The sequence below is a fragment of the Lolium perenne genome, chromosome 5, assembly GCF_019359855.2.
Source record: "Lolium perenne isolate Kyuss_39 chromosome 5, Kyuss_2.0, whole genome shotgun sequence".
In the NCBI taxonomy this organism is placed as follows: Eukaryota; Viridiplantae; Streptophyta; class Magnoliopsida; order Poales; family Poaceae; genus Lolium; species Lolium perenne.
Genome location: NC_067248.2, coordinates 61720311 through 61734607, shown reverse-complemented (window position 1 = coordinate 61734607; position 14297 = coordinate 61720311). Strand labels below are relative to the sequence as shown.

The window sequence follows — 14297 nt, the reverse complement described above, 5'->3', positions numbered from 1 at the left end:
GGTTGGGTAACTTGATCACATCGTCTTAGGAAGCTCAACCCTTTGCATGCTTTGCATTCCATAAATCTTATTGCTTCTTGGTGTTTCTCTGTGTGAGGTTCTTGAGCTTGTTGCTAGCTTTACAACAAGCCCAAGTTCATCGAAAACGGAATCCATATGCATTTTCCATTGCGTTTTCAAGCTTGGACGTTTTACCGGTGTCTCTTTTATAGATAGGTCAAACATTCATCTTATGGTTTTTACTCCGTGGGTGGACAACGATGTTTCTATGGATAAAGTTGTAGGGCTTGTTGTTCTCATTCCAACAAGCCCAATATCATCGAAATCGGAGTCCGGACGCAAAAGTTATCATGGTTTTTGTAAACCATGTTTTTCATGTTTGGCCCGGCGGCGCCGGCTGTCTCACCGGCTCGTCCGGCATAGACTGGCTCCCACACCGGTGCCAACCGGACGATTTCCAGGGGTCTTTCAGGGGCGCCCGGTCCCTGGCCCGGTCTGACCGGGTTTTCCGCCAGGCGGCCCGGTCCCTGGCCCGGTCTGACCGGGTTTTCCGCCAGGCTGCACGAAAAACTCCCAGATCTGCCCCAAACGGTCATATTTCGTTTGGCTATAAAAGGGGCTTCTTCCCCAACAATTTTCTAGGGTTCTTGAGCACGTTTTTGATCACCATTGTTGAACCTCTTGAGCTTGCTTCCTCTCCCTTCCCTCCCATGATTCTTGCTCATTCTTGAGGGATCTAAGAGAGGAGATCTAGATCTACAACCTCCACCAATCCATTTCTTCTCTAAGTGAGGGGAACTCTTGGGATCTAGATCTTGGAGTCTTTTGTTTACTTTCCACATTGTTCTTCCTCTCCAATCTCATCTTAGCATTTGTTGCTTGGGTGGGATTTGAGAGTGAAGGATTTGAACACCTCTAGTGTTCTTGCTTTGCATCATTGCATAGTGTTGAGCTCTCCACCACGATTAGTTTGAGTGAGAGACCGTGAGCTTGTTACTCTTGGAGGGAGACCTCCTAGTTGGCTTGGTTGGTGCCCCGATGATCTCTTCGTGGAAGATTGTGAAGGGGCACGGGCTTCTCCTTCGTGGAGCTTGTGAAGTGGTTGTGGAGCTTGCCATCTCCGGAGTGGAGGAAAAGCTAACCATAAGGAAAGGGCCATTATCCTTCGTGGGTGTGGCTCGGAGAATAGGGTGAGCCTTCGTGGCGCGGGGAATCCTTCGTGGGACCTCCACTCCTCCAAACGTGACGTACCTTCTTGCAAAGGAAGGGAACACGGGAATACATCCTCGTCTCCGCGTGCCTCGGTTATTTCTATACCCGAGCTCTCTTTCCTTGTGATAGCCATCGTGCTTGAAGTACATATATCTTGCTATCACTTGTGCTACATATATCTTGTGCCTATCTTGCTTAGCTCTATTTGCTATTGTTACACTTAGTTGAGCTTAGCATATTTAGGGTTTGTACTTGTAATCTAAATGTTAGTTTAATTCCGCATTCTTACAAGACAAATCCGCAAGAGTTTTTAATTGCCTATTCACCCCCCACTAGGCGACATCTCGATCTTTCAATCATCTTCTTCTTCTTGAAGGTTGTAGTCTTCATAGGCTTATTGAAGGAGGGCTTGTTATTCCCTTTATTCTTGCTGTAGGATTTCTTCTGCACCATGTTGGCGCTAGACTGACCCTCTCCTTTCTCAGTAGTATCCTTAGCCCGAGCTTTCTCCTCAACATCAAGAGACGCTATCAGATTTTCAACTGATATCTCATGTCTCTTGTGTTTGAGAGTTGTGGCAAAGTTCCTCCATGAAGGGGGCAACTTAGCGATGATGCATCCAGCCACAAACTTGTCAGGTAAGGAACACTTGAGGAGTTCAAGCTCTTTCGCAATGCACTGTATCTCATGAGCTTGTTCGACTACAGAACGGTTGTTCACCATCTTGATGTCATGGAAGCTCTCCATGAAGTACAGTTCACTGCCTGCATCGGTTGCACCGAATTTAGCATTCAATGCATCCCAAAGCTCTTTACCATCTGTTATATGCATGTACACATCACACAGACGATCAGTAAGAATACTCAGAACGCATCCGATAAAGAGAATATTGTTTTCCTTGAACTTGTTCTGATCTTGCTTAGATATAGTTCCTTCAGGTAAACCATTACTAACTTTGAATACTTTCAGATGAGTAAGCCAGAGCGTGGCCTTAACCTGCCACCTCTTAAAGTGCACACCGGTAAACTTATCCGGCCTCAGTGCATCAGCAAAACCAGCCATAGTTAACTCAGGAAATTGCCTACAATTAGGTTTTTGGATTGTTGGATAATTAGGCACAATTTCCATGATTAATTCCAGAATATAAAACATGATGACAACAACTACTAACATGTGAAACTCGAACATACTAGATGCATTAATCAACATGAGTAGCAGCAGCGCAAACGGTAAAGCATCCATCACTAAACGAATCAAGATATGTCGCACGTACCGATCTGGTGGAGGTGGCGGTGGAGGTGTAGCAGATGATGTCGCAGCAGTAACGTTGTTGATGACAACGTTGTTGATGACAGGGACGACGGGTCGAAGTAGATGGTAGGCAGCACCGCCCGACTTGGATGGAAGGCGACCCGTGATGAAGAGCTTGAGCAGTCGCGCAGAGCGCTTCCCAAAAACCTAATTCGCCCTCTCCCGTACAGGATCGCAAGGACGAGTGGTCCCAGAGACCTGCTCTCCCGTTCGTCGATGCACGTCGGCGCGTGGGATGGAGTAGACTATGATGGCGGCGCAAGCAGAGAGAGGTGGCAAAACCCTAACTCGTGTATTAGATGTATTTCTGCGTAAAAGCAAGGAAAGTCTCGGCTCGAGGCTCAATCCACTCACCACGAGCGCGGCGCGAGTCGAGTCGAGTCGAGTCGAGCGAGGAGGAGGAGGAGCGCGCGTGAACCACTCCTATTCTTACTCACTTACTAGTGGTGGAAGAACCCACCTTATAAGGTGGTCTAACTTACTCCCAACTTTCCATGTGGGACTAAACTTCCTACCTCTTGCCACTCCCTAGTGAGCTGCCACCAACTTGGATTCAAACTCACAAGGCTACCACTATGTGGGCTTTAAAATTTATAGGGAAATCTGAAATCTAGTATGGACCGCTAAAAGTGGGCCCAATTTCAACAAATTATCAATTTTAGTTGTTGCTACATGAGGTAGGGCATATTTGAGGATGCGGTACACCAGATGGGCGACACCCTCGAGTGGACCTGGGCCGCAGTAGGTCGGTGCTGGGGCAGCGAGAACTTAATGCGAAGGGAAGATGCGGCGGCGCGTTGGGAAGTAGACGAGCGCGAGACACTAAAGCCGGCGGGGGAATGGAGAGAAAGTGGTCGGCTGCCGCGACGGAGTTGGGGAAGAGAGGTCGCCGGCGGAGCTGAGCAGCCACGGCGACGAGTGCGGTTGAGACTTGAGAGATGACGGGAAACAAAGTGAGAGAGACGGGCGTGGGGCTCGATGTAGAGCAGACGTCCAATAATGATTAGGGGGAACGAACACGTTTTCTCTCGCAGCTCGGTTGGCCTCAAGAAAATTACAGCTACCAAAAAAGACATACTCTGAGCATGACAGATAGGCCATGGGCTGGGACGGGCCTATGTGCAGTGTACAACGGATAGTACATGCACGGTGTTGGTGCACCCACCCCTCTGCCACACCACAGACAGCAGCACATGGTTGCTTGAACGCACAATAAAGCGTACCCAAACGTACAATGACATGCTGATCCACAAAATGCTCTGGCCCATGGACAGTGTGTAGAGGGTAGAGAAAATGTGGTCTTGCTCAGCTGCATTTAACTAAAAGGCACCAGACGAAAGAGGCGCTGAGGTAGCTCTTCGATGAATCAAAACAAACAACGCGGTGCAAATCGCTATCGTGAAAGGTTCTGGCATAGGGCTAGTACATACGCATTTGCTTGTTCTCAATACTAGATGACCCGTTGCGCTATCGCGCAATGGCAGAATCTGAACAAAATTTAAACCATAAGTGTTTTAGCTTATTTTAGTAGATGCATCTATTATGAACTTCCGATATGATCCATTCACATAATCCATGGTGAACTTTGGAAGACAACAATGACCAAACCGAAATAAACAATAAATCTCCGTAGTTAAAAAAACCCGAGGGAAATATTCATTTGCAAGAGCATAAAACTCAGCATTAGAAATCTTGTGCTGAAGATCCTAAATAGTGTTTTTGATATGTTTGTAACCGCAGCCCTAAACTAAATAATCACATGATTGTGTGAATAGAGCAAGAACAGAAAATAAATATTATCTTATAATATCCCAAAATTTGGAACCAATACACTCTAGGGAGTGAGTATGTTAACATGCCAACATACTATACAAGATGAAGCTGTAAAACAGGAGAACCAAGTTCATAAAAAAGAGATCGAACTCAATAAACAAAACTACCAGAGTGTGCATATATTATATATGCATTACATCCAATGACACTTACAATTATATAGCTGTTATATAGCAAGAAAAAAATAGATACATGTGATGTTCAGTTGCTGCAACTATTTAAAATGACACAAACCGTAGTTGACCACATATATAAAATCTGCAATAGTTGCATAAATTATGTAACCAAGTTTCAAACAAACCATTTGAAATTTAATGCCTTCAGCACACACACAATTATAGTCACCTGTACCTTTGCAATGAGGCTCTGCCGCATATCACCTGTACCTGTTGCGCTATCGCGCAAGCAAAATCAAGTCATAATTTAAATTATATAAATTTTAGCTTATTTTAATATTAAGAATTAGCCCAGAATTTAACTGTTTTAGTGCCTTGTAGGTAGGCCATTCCATCCAGGTGTTACAGTAAGATGCGTTGAGCCACTGGTGTAAAAGACTAAAGTGATTTAAGACCACGGGTTTACATTAATTGGTCTTAAGTTTTATAGGTTGGCATATTACTTTATTTAAATAGGTGGACATTAACTGGAAATTTAATTCGGCTCCCGGATGCGTATGCTCCCTCTACCAAAAAATCATATTTAAGAATGTCGAAAAAATTTGAAAAAAAATTCTACATGTACATCTCCATAATAAATGTGCGTTCGTCAAGTTTCACGAATAACCAACATTTTATGTGGTCTATGTAAAAAAAAGAAAATTTGTCTTATGAAATTCATGTGCACATTCTACAGAAATTTAGTTAAAGGTTCAACAACACGATCTCACAACTAAAAATATTGCATGAAATGTTCGTATGATCGGATCGGGTTCACCATAGAGGATAGATAACATGTGAGAACCATCCAAGGCAAGCAGTATAGACCTTCAAAAGTTGATCGATCTTGCCATCACGGAAGTAGCTCCGATGAATTATATTCACATGTAGAGCGGAAAAAAAACCCTGCAAGGCTATGTATCCTGTCTGCAAAATAAAGTTAACAATATAGCATAAATATTTAGCAAATCATCACATGTAAGTATTGTATGAAAATCAGTGAACACAGGTGGGAAAACATCAATTTGAATGAAATGTTTGTTTATAAAGAAGTAACTTTTCTTTGATAAAATGCAAGCATCATTTTTAATCTCCTGTTAAACTGAAAAAAGCCAAATCGAGGGCCACATCCATCCTCAAAGGCCAGAGTTTATGTGAACTGAATTTATAAGAGCCCAATGCGTCACTAAAGACAGAGTCAGGCCAGAATAGAAGCCATAAGTTTTATCTTGTTATAGCTGGTATATACTGAAAGCCAAGTATTAGGCTTGGTGTCCAATCTTGCAGGAGAAAAATACCAAGTAATAAAATTCGTTAAACAATCACCAAACTTCCATTCAGAAGGCTGCAGTTGTATATTTGGGACGGAGTCGCCTTAATATTATTTACTGAATTGCACGATGTGCGAATATGCAACATTTCACAAGGAATAGTTTATACAACATTGACATACTGAAACTCACTATACATGGATCATAACCAATAACATATATACCAGGAACGAAGCTCTGCTAAGCTCATAATTAACAAGGCGTGACAAACTTCACCAGAGATCTTAATGCATATACAATGGGGTGGTGCCCTTGTGCCAGGAGCCAGTATTTCGGAAGTCATCTGACGCTAAGCTTATGAAATATGTCTGCCCAAGAAGCATCTGCACAGTAACACCATAAGCACAATACCGCATGCAAAGCTGAAGTATATAATCTATTTTATGACACAGGCTTACACAAAGAACTAAAACTAATTTAGTGTTGTTGTGTTAGGATGGGTACAAGAGCACGAGTACCTGGAATACCCGTTGGTACTACTCGGCATCAGGTTACTGGAACTACTTTGCAGCAGATGTTCAGGACATCATCTAATGGTTCATGAGCACAAAACCAAACCTTCCCAAGAAGCTAATTAGCAAGAACATTCTACTCCGTCACCTCCCAAAAAGTCTCTAGAACATAAGGTGATAATGTGCTTGGCTGCAACCTTTGAAAATAACCTGAAATTTGAGAAGAGTGGTCAAATTAGAACCATATATATTCCCTAACAAAAAGAAATGCGACCAAACATAGAAAAATACTACAAATATTGCATGGCAAGGGCAGTAAGCTATCCTAAACCTGATAAAGTGAAGAGAATAAGCCTGAGTAGTTCAGGCTGAATCAACTTCATTGGATAGCATACTATGCCATTGGGCTCATGGAGATCTGCACAACGAAAACTATCAAGCATTCAGATTATATATCAATGTCGGTGCAATTACAATTCCAGCAATTAAACATCTACAGAAAATCTAAGTCAGGAACAGGGTGCTGGTAGAATTATTTTTCAACAAGCTAGCTAAACTTTGTAATTAAATTATCAATTATTGGTGCAGGAAAAAGAGTCAATTCAAAGGTATATAATCCCCGCTTCTCTAACCAGAGGAAAACTTCTGGTTGGTGTTCAACCCTTTTGAAACTTTAACCATTAAATACTATATATTACACATATATAGATCAGCTACACTAAATAATTTCATTTTATTTTTATTTCTATGATTATCTCCCTTGGCAAACAAAGTGTTTGGTTGCTGAATGCCTTAGCATTGGACTGAACAAAACTTACTACTTCGAGGATTGATTGTCTAGAAGATTGCATTCTTTTCATTGAAGGATAACAAAAATATCCGTATGTTGTTTGTTTCACATATAAAGGGCATGATCGATTGGAACAATCATCTAACATACAAGCACAATAATCTGATTTTTAGAGACCATAGGGTCCACCAAAGAATTATTAATTGTGGCATGCACTTTCCGATGCTATATCATGGAAATCTTATGCCTATTGTTTAAAAGATGAGAGTGAGATAACAAGTCTTGCCATCACGAGAACTGAACGAATCATCTTACCTCGACTTCCTACCAAGGATCTCTTCTTTTATGGACCTAGACCTAGCACTTCTTTGCACCCCATAGATTATTGAAGCCACCCTAAGAAGCCAATGTGAGAATTAATGTCCGAGGTAATTTGATGATGTCACAACATCAAGTACTTCTAGGGAAAGAAGAGTCACGGAAAAAAAACAGAAGGCAACTAACAGGTTAAAAATCTTCACGCCCTTGGAAAAAACATCAAATATTGCAGAAAAAATATAGTCCTAAAGATACTTCACTTTTTGTTAGGTCCTCACAAATTGGTACAAAGAATCGGAACGAAAGGTCACCTACCCAAGAGTCACAGGAGTCTCCGCCATATCAAGTCAATATAGACAAAAGTACTCATGCTGTGACTAACAAACGAAGGAGTGCCGCTGCTAGAGTGGGTTGTACTGCACCGTGGCATACATTATTCAAGATGCAGCAGCCTCTGCAGTTTAATCCTAGGTGGAGTACACAAACTGAGAACATATCACACCACCGTTCTGCAAGGAAAAGTAACCGATCATCTGAAAGCACTACAACCATTGAGTAATTGCAGAGCATTAATAGAACTAACTGGTTGGGCAAAACTCATTTATTATTTACATGCCTCAATGCCATATTATGTGAGAAGCCCTATCCAAATATATTTGACTAACAAGTATCCACAATGCTGGAGTTCAAGCATCATAGGACTAAAAACCATCAACAATGCTCTATTAAAAATAGGCAGCTGGTCCATGTCAGGGAATGCATCAGGACCCTGTCAAGAAATGCATATCTTCTAGTACACAGAAATTGCATTATTCAGAACCATGTACATCGCTACAAATAAAGAATCTGACCTACAAGCTCATCATGCAACCCAAAGATAAGAATTACTATTAATCTTGCAAGGATATCACGATGAACATGAAATTGGATAAGTCAGTGGGCTGCAGTAGCCATCCAGGCAAGCCAAATCGACTTGAATCTGAATAAATGGAAATACTGGAGTAACTTTTCTTGTAGCATGGCTTACCTTCGACTCTGCGGGCTGCATCAGGGGACTTCTGATACAATGTCGTTTCCGTCTTGCTGCCAAAGGTAACAGAATATTAGGAAAAAGAGGGATGCAAATATTATATTTGTCTCAGAGAAATTGCATCAGCATTTGTTTTCGGAAGCAACATAGTTGTTTAAACATCTCAACTGAGCCAAAAAATACAAAAGAAGGCTACAGTTCCAATCAAACCAAAATGTATCGCACTGATCACTTTCACTTTTAGCTTCAAACCAACACCACAAACAATATAAATTTCAGATTGAACCAATTGGTATGTACATTAGCTAGAGTAACATAATTTCCTTTTTTTGGGATAATCCAAAGAACAAAAAAAGGGGAACAAGGAAAACTTCAAGCACTGCTAGAATTATGGTTTTGAAAGGTAAGGAAATAATAGTCAGCGTTGTACCTATAAAAATATTGGCCATGCTTTGCTTGGAATACCACTGAGTACATCCTCAATAGCATATTCATGTCTGACCAGAGAAATCACCTGATAACACATCAAAGCACCGAAAAAAATATTATCATGAAGAGAAGTTATACCATGGTAGATATTAGCCTAATACACACCTACGTGATGCATCGGTATCACCTGGGGTTAAGGTGATAGGAGCTGGAGTGTTACATGGGCAATGTCCAACCAATGTTTAGAGAAATCAACATATGCCTTTAGAAAAGAAGAGGCAGACCTAGCTAATATAAAGCCAACAAAATCAACACACGCGTAAAGGAAAAAAAAGAGAGGCTGAAGTATATATACGAACCTGAGCAAGGAGGACATGCGGCTGAGTTGATACTTTGCGGAAGCATCACAAACCGACACACGCCATTTTGGGAGCTTCCCACCAACTTTCTCAATGAATTGGCTGAGGTACATTAAACCAGCGCATGAGAATCCTATTGGCAGAACATCATTAGTAGGCATAAGAAAAAGGAAGTTCAAGTAGGTCACCATTTAAGTGAACACAGGTAAAATCAACCTTTTATATGGTGAAAATACAATTTATTTGCAAATGATATTTTTATCACTAACAATTTAAGTAGTTGACAGAGAAAAGGGACCAGAGAAGACACATGTCATTTCAGAAGTTGTGTAAACTCAAGAATCCACACCGTGCACATAATATTTCAAGAGATTTTTGCTGGAATTTAAGCTTCAGCCTTCAGATCCTATATAGACAGTGCTTACATATTTGTATGGGAGAGCCATTAAATCCTATGATCTAAACAATATCGCTTGAAACTACGAGTTGATTTTAGTAATAGCACAAACCATTTGCCACGGATAAACCAAATGATATTGATTGAGCTGTCCAGTTGCAGTTTAAGCTGAACACTGAAGAGGAAGTTGGCTAGTATGTTGTTAACTTGTCCAGCCTCACTGTGGTGCCGGGTTCCCTGAGACAAAGGCATGTGCACTCCTGATGTCAATGAAACGTTTGTGGCACTGCGCACATGAGATAGAAACTCTCAATACAAAAGAGTGTAACGAAACATAAGGCCCGAATATCTGCAAATAGCTATCAGCCTGGCCATAAATACCTACTTGTTGACCGAAGGAGGCTTCATGTCAACCGGCAACACACAAATTGATCTGTAGCCTGTTTCAAATTCTTACAGACACTCAATATCCTGAAACACAATCAAACTCAGTATATAATTCCTACATAGAGGAAATTCTGTTTAGTAGGGGAAAAAATAGCACATAAGCTGCTGAACATTCACCAAAATATACATGATAAAAGAGGAGAAAAATAAGACGAGTGAACCGCATGGTATGCGTCGCTGACACCAGGAAACATGTTTCAAATAGATTAATACAAGGAAACGACCGACAATGCATGAAAAAGGATCGATTCAAAATTACTAACAATACAGATGTGGACATAACAGTACATTTTCTAATCTCTAATGTTGTAAAATGGCAACCTGGATGCACCCACAAGCCAGACAACCGCCGGTGGTAGTTGCCTTCCCCACCCTATTTTCACCGCCAAATGCATATGACATTATTAAATATGAAATGTCTGGATACGCATATAATTACTGAACTATGCTGTTTTAAACAAAGCATGGCATCTACTTTTCAGATAATAATTGTGCCTATTATTCAGAAATTCCATCATACAATTTATACCTAAGTAACATGACGTAGGTGATGGTGAGCCTTCTCGCTGGAACATGAACTTTTCATGCTGGCAGAGATCCTCTGAGAGATCTGCCATGCCTGAGGGGCTCATCCATGTCCGAGAAGAAATCGAGCAGCTTGGATTTCATTACCAATTTGCAGAAATCTTCTCAAATTCATACAGAAGGAATAGTTAGAACATAGGAATTGAGATATATTATCAAGATAATTGACTGCAATTTCCATTGAGTAAAGTACAAAAACAGGTTGCACTTAATTCTCTATGAAACAAAAAATCTAAAGGTAACCAGACAATAACTACTTTGTCCAAGGTGCTACGGCGTGCAAAATGTTGGCATGAACACAAAAAAAACACAGAACCAACCTTTATACAAGGTATGGACAAAGGGTGGGCTACTGCTATGCAACGGATAGGTTAATACAGTATTATTTTAATTCAGAGCTCAATAAAACAAATGACAATGCAATCAAAAGCGTTCTCGGTAGTAACAAATCTAGGAGAGAGAGAGAAACCATACTATTCATATGTCCTTGAAGTATTAAAATCATGCAGTATTATGAAAAGAAAATTCAAGAATCTGAGTGCTGACCTAGGACTAAAAAAACCTCTATCGCTGCTCAACCCGTCCACACCACTCTGAAACATACACTCTCAGCAGCAAAAACAAAAGGGAACCAACCAAACTGAGTACAGCCAATAAGCCCAAATGAACACCCGATGACTGAGATATTCAAAGCCATAGGAAAAAAAATCTGAGCCTCGACCTGCCAAGAAACATAAGAAGAAACCTCGGCGACAGTAGCAGGTTGCGGGCATTGTGTTTGACGAGGATGATGCCACGCACAAAGTCGACGAGCGTGCAGTCCTTCTGGTGGGCGATGTACGACGCCACGAGTGCGCGGATGGTGACGAGGGATATGAGGAGGCCGGACCTCTGAGCCGCCTCATCTCCTAGCGCTGGAGGCGGCATAGCGGGCTTGCGCAGGACATCTACCAGACGGCGTCCTCCATGAGATGGCTGAAGCTCGAGATCAGCGAGCGAGGGCATGTCATCACCTGATCCATTGAGTGAACAAACAAATCATACGCCTTTTTTCACCAAGTTGATTCTCACAAAAAGATCCTAATGCAACTGGATCTCTTCTATCTGAACCCAAATGCAGCAAACCAACAAATGCAGCACAAGAATAATCGCCGGTGTGAACCGAATTAGCATCACCTCCAACAATAAAAAAAAAGCCAATAAACGGAAGAGATGGCTATGACTTTCTCTGTACCCATGCGTGGCTGAGCAGATCCACCATCATGGCCATGCGAAAAATTAATTAAAGTAGGAGGAAGAACGAGAATAAAGAACTCACATGGGGAAGTAATATTGACGAGTGACGAGATGCTGATGTGCTCTGGCGAGCGGCGCCATGGCCGGCGCGCTCGTCACTGCTCCTCCACCACCGCCCCAGCGCTGCCCCTCGCTGCTCCTCCACCTCCGGCTGGCCCGTCTCTGGCCGCGCCCCTTCGCCTCTGGTCGTCGCCGGAGCGGATCCGCCCCGCGCCGGCCCGTCTTCGGCCGCGCCCGGCGCCTCCCCAAATCTGCACCCCCCATTTAGCATTTGTGTCAGGCGGCAAACAACAATCTAGGGTGTAACATCAAGTACAAGATACGTCAAACAAGCATAACCAAATCAGAGATTGCACACAAACTCAAGAGGAGACATGAAGGATTTGGTATACCTGCAGCTAAGTTGGAGAAGGCGAGGCCGCAGGCATGGACACCTCATCTAGCTCGACGTAAGAGGAATTAACCACCCAAAATAGATGGTAATGAAGGGAGACAGAAATACCACACATCGAGCAACTCAGAACCACGAGTCCAGCAAAGGTTGCCTGAATCAAGGCACACCCGGTCTGATACTATTACAGTATTTCCACTGATAATGAGTATATATGAGAATATGAAGTGCATTCCGTAATGAGACAGCGCCAGGCGAGCTAAATAGCTGTTGTATTGGGAGGGAGGTGTGTGCCATTCGCACAACTACATGAATGGCCATCCATATCAAATAAGGAAACCTGTAAACCCTGCGGATCAGTGAAACGACAATAAGAACATAGTTGAAAAATACCTTAAAACAGAATTATAGATACCAAGTTCAAAGAACTCTGAAGAACCACCAAAATCTTCTGAAATGTACATCCTCTATCAAAGTACAAATGACTCGAATAGTCTAACCAGTGGCCTCCATGGTGTTGTCGCTACCAAGACGTTTAAAATGTGTACAATCGAACAAAACTGCTTGTATAAAAAAAATTCCATGGTACATTAGCATGCGATCCACCAAACTAAACTGAAAACCTTGCAATGGCTATGGAGGCTTTGGTTTATCATGTTATTTGGTTCTGGGTAACAGGCTACTATTTCATGCCAAAACAGATCCAGCGATCAAAATGAGATAAATCATCAGTGGAAAAGAAATTTATTACTACTAAGATCGCACTGGTAAAGATCATACGAAGATGCCACTTACTAATAAAGAACATGACCTGCTCCAGGCGTCCATTTGGGGCGTTGCTGCTGTCATCATCTAACCTACAGACATACATACATCAGATCCATATATTTAACTTGAATTCAGATGTATACAAATCTAGCAGTAGCCCACAGCAGCAGCAACAACACACACATCCCTGCATCTTGCCAGCAGCACACACACATCTAGCAGTTGCCCACAGCAGCAACAGCACAAGCACAGTACCCTCATACAATCGACGAGAGACAGAGAAAGGAAGAAGGAGCTCACCTGCGTAACAGAGACGAGACCACACCGAGGAGGAGGGGCATAGGCGACGTGCGTGTCACTGCCGCTGGTGGATGAGATGCACGCGCGTGGCAAGCTGGAGGGGAAAACCCCATGCTGCCGCTCGGCCGCATCCAGTCACCCGCGTCGCTTCCAATCGCGGAAGCCGGCGCCGCTTCGAACCGGTTCTTCACTCGAGGCGGCCGCCCAGCGCCGGCCCATCTCCGGCCTCGCCCGTCGCCTCCGGTCATCACCGCCGCGGATCTGCCCCGCGCCGGCCCGTCTCCGGCCGCGCCCGGCGCCGGGCCGTCTCCGGCTGTGCCCGGCTCCTCCGGTCGCCGCCGCCGCGGATTCGCCCCGCACCAGCCTGTCTCCGGCCACGCCCGCCTCACCTCCACCCGCCGCCACCGACGCCACCACCGGAATGGGCCGCCCAAGCCGTGGTGAATGCTCCAGGCACCTCTATCGCTCGGGATGGCTTGCGGAGGAAGCAGATTGGGCAGGAGGAAGGAGGCGGGGGATTGGTGAGGAGGGAGGCAGCGGGTTGGTGGAGAATTTCACCGATCTAGGTTTTCACCATCTCCTGGCCCCACGCGCACAGAAAGGAAGGCGACGCGAGGGAGATTGCGTCGCTGCCTCTGGCCGGCTGCCCCGCACGCCCTCGGGTCCAGCATACAGGGACTCAGAACGAGCAGCAACAGGTGAAAAACATATTGCTGCATCGAACGGCTGTGGTGAAAAGTGGGATGCAGATTTTACTGTTGCTGGGCAAACGGACGAACCGGATGTTTTTGCCCCTTTTGAGTGCCTTGGTTGGCCGGGTAGTCTAGGGACATTTATAGGAGAAATGCACGGTTCCTCTGCAAATAGGCCTCTCCTTCATCACGCCTTAATCT

The 14297-nt window shown here is 43.5% G+C and overlaps 2 long non-coding RNA genes across 10 annotated transcripts; both read right to left on the bottom strand.

Moving 5' to 3' along the window:
* Window positions 1-5862: 5862 nt before the first annotated feature.
* LOC127299324 (uncharacterized) lies at window positions 5863-9376 on the bottom strand. Of its 9 annotated transcripts, none has more exons than XR_011744815.1 (7): window positions 9221-9376; window positions 9031-9123; window positions 8863-8946; window positions 7718-8485; window positions 7400-7480; window positions 6626-6712; window positions 5863-6504 (listed from the first exon to the last, which is right to left on the bottom strand). It is a non-coding gene; the product is annotated as an uncharacterized lncRNA (long non-coding RNA). The 9 variants fall into 9 exon arrangements; XR_011744814.1 differs by having other exon boundaries at window positions 9027-9123; window positions 9221-9375; XR_011744817.1 differs by having other exon boundaries at window positions 9049-9123; window positions 9221-9375.
* Window positions 9377-11224: 1848 nt separating this feature from the next.
* On the bottom strand, window positions 11225-13711 carry LOC127299326 (uncharacterized). The gene is made up of 5 exons (XR_007850396.2): window positions 13405-13711; window positions 13132-13193; window positions 12338-12685; window positions 11968-12196; window positions 11225-11662 (listed from the first exon to the last, which is right to left on the bottom strand). It is a non-coding gene; the product is annotated as an uncharacterized lncRNA (long non-coding RNA).
* Window positions 13712-14297: the final 586 nt, after the last annotated feature.